The following is a 2,945-nucleotide window of genomic DNA, read 5'->3' as shown; positions in this document are numbered from 1 at the left end:
TAATATTCATCTCCAATATTTTCTCTCTTTCTTTATTCTATTCTAACAACGGGAAAGTACAATGATTGAAACTAGAATAATTTGCTTAAATCCGTGAGGTGGAAATGCGAAGTTAAGAAGACTCAAGTCTACGATCTTTACTTTGGTTTTTGTTTTGTTGTGCTGGGTTCAGTCTCTTAATTATGGGAATAATTAGTGTTAAAAGCTGAAGTCAACAATGACAGCGGTTGATCCTGCATGAGCTAAGGACCGAAAAAGAAGCAAAGAACAAGGAAAACTAAAGCCACATATATATACACACACAGTAAAAAAAGTACACAAACAGCAAAAAAACAAAGACAAATTAATGCCCAAGGACCAAACTTAGAATTAATACTCACAACTTTGAAACATGATGCCTTTTCTTTGTCAAATGCAGTGACAATTAATTATTGGTACATGCACACAGAGATAATTGAAAGTTACGCTTCGGCAAGCAATGATATGTTTTCATAGATATGTGTGAGTTGAGTATAAATGATCTATCGACAATTTTTTTGCGAGGGACTATCTATCGACAATGTCTTGAGATTAATTAATGTAATGACAATTATCGGGCGAGGAGGAGATAATGAAATTTAAATTACAATATCAATTTGACAGAAAAAGAATTAGACGGATTAAATCAGTACATATATGGATGGTTTTCTCCTCTTGGATAGCGTGTCAAATATCTACCTTTCGCCTATGTTCCAAGCATGCAAAACTAGAGCTATCAATTAAAAACTATGGCAAAAAATAATAAATTTAAAAAAATTAATTTCAGAATTTTAAAATGAGTTTTAAGAATTCATGGATGCCAAATAAGCAATTAGATATTTGGAAGGGGATGGGATTGGAAAGCGGGCGTGGAGGGGAGATGAGGGCGGGAGTTTTGAGTTCGGTCGCGAAACGGAAAGCAGTTCACAAGAAAAGGCCACCCTTCTTTCCTCCTCCCTCAGTATACCTCATCGACCTTATTTAGTTATTTTTAATGGCGATAACTTGTTTCCAAACAAAACTCAAAAAAATTAGCTATAGTTGTCAGGAATATAGTACTAATATATTATGTGAATTATGAAAAAGAAAAAGAAAGATGGAAGGTCGGATGTGATAGGGAGTGAGTGAGTTGAAGGTAAAGGACAAGAGGGCGAGGCGTGTGCAGGCACTGTGTTTGCCTGTTTTGGATAACTGCTTCTCTAATTAAGAAGCTACGTACACTCTGTGATGTGAGATTGGGGTTAATCAAAACCAGATCTTTTCCTCGTAACCCATCTCCATGAATTACTATAATTACATAAGCAGAGGGTAGATGGGGAAAAAAATGAAAAATGTAGGGCTCGCTTTGATTAATTTAAAAACATTTTATTTAAAAATCATATTTCAAATTGTATAAAGTGACTTGAAGAAAAAAGAGTGAACTTAGGGTTCTTATAATTCAAATCCCACATGTTAAACAGAAAAATGAAGCATAAAGAAACCCAAAACCAACATAATCGAGTTAGAAAATTTCAAACACTTATATATTATTACAACATACATACCATCACTCCAATTATCACTCCAATTTACAAGATTACTTGTTATCAAAAATAAACAAAAGGTTAAAGAAGCAGCAGCTAGAATTTGACTTACAATTATTCAACTAATAGTGTCCCTAGCATTTTTCATAAACAAAGCCTTGATTTTTTTCAATGATGCTACAACAGCAAAAAAGACTACATGTGTCTTACTAATAAGAAGAAAAATAAAACAGGTCATATTTTTTGCATATAATAATATACATATATACCTCAGCAAAAAAGACTACATGTATCTTACTAATAGAAGGGGAGAAATCAAATTCTTATAACCATCAAATTGCATACCGTCTAGTAATTGCACGTGAGCCTGTTAAGTTTGACAATAAATCTGCTTTTAAGTCAGGCCAAAAGAAAAATTACTTTTAAGGTAATTTATCTCTCCAGGAATTTTGTTTTGGTACAGTTCAATTAAGAAATTATTATTTATACTTTTTTATGAGAATTATTGTTAATACTTTGCTCACAGATCTGAAATATGTTCCCCATCATATATCCGAGTCCACATGTTTATATACATATGCATACAAGTGTGCGCGCGCGCGCATTCATCTTTTATCTCTCAATTTCAAATTAAAAAATATTTAAAAATTATCATGTGAAAAATTTTAAATTGAAAACCTTTATTTAACTTCGCAACGGACAATTCTTCTTTTGGAAAAAAAAATGAATTTTTTGGCCCCATAAAACAAAAATGAATTTAAATGTACAAATTTACTTGTTGAACAATTGAAAATATCCCGTGTTATTGTTCATCAGTTTGATTTATATTTATTTATATTCAATTTTTATATTATAATTTGTTGTTTATTTTTATTTAAATATTTTTTTATTCAAATTTTTTAATACTTATGCTGTGATTTTTAAATATAGTTTTAATTCTAATTAAATGATAGAATTGTTACGATACACACATATGTATACACACACACAGAGGAGATGCTCCACATTTGTGTTTATTTTAACATTGAACTTGCCCTATTATTCAAAAATTATCATATTATTAAAATGGTATTCTTAAGAATAATTCTAAAACTAACGTTAAATATAGGAAAATAATTTCCTGTAATATTCATTTCAACTCAAGAGAATAAAATAGGCAAAGAAATGATTCTTATTTTTTTAACTATTTGTAAAAATTTTGAAATAACAAAAATGAAGAAAATCCCCTGGCAAAAAAAAAGAGAAAATCACAAATTAAAATTACTGTGAAATGACTTGTATTTTTTTAGAATAAAAGTTTTAATACTGTAATTTTTGAATAAATATTTAACTTCAAGTTGATGAATTTGAAAAATAAAAAAATTTAAAATAGGAGTTAAAACAGATAAAGAATTTACTCTAGAA

Source organism: Neltuma alba, unplaced genomic scaffold, assembly GCF_004799145.2.
Source record: "Neltuma alba isolate B1F8T4 unplaced genomic scaffold, ASM479914v2 tig00012621_pilon, whole genome shotgun sequence".
Classification (NCBI taxonomy): Eukaryota; Viridiplantae; Streptophyta; class Magnoliopsida; order Fabales; family Fabaceae; genus Neltuma; species Neltuma alba.
Note: the sequence above shows the minus strand (reverse complement) of the source record.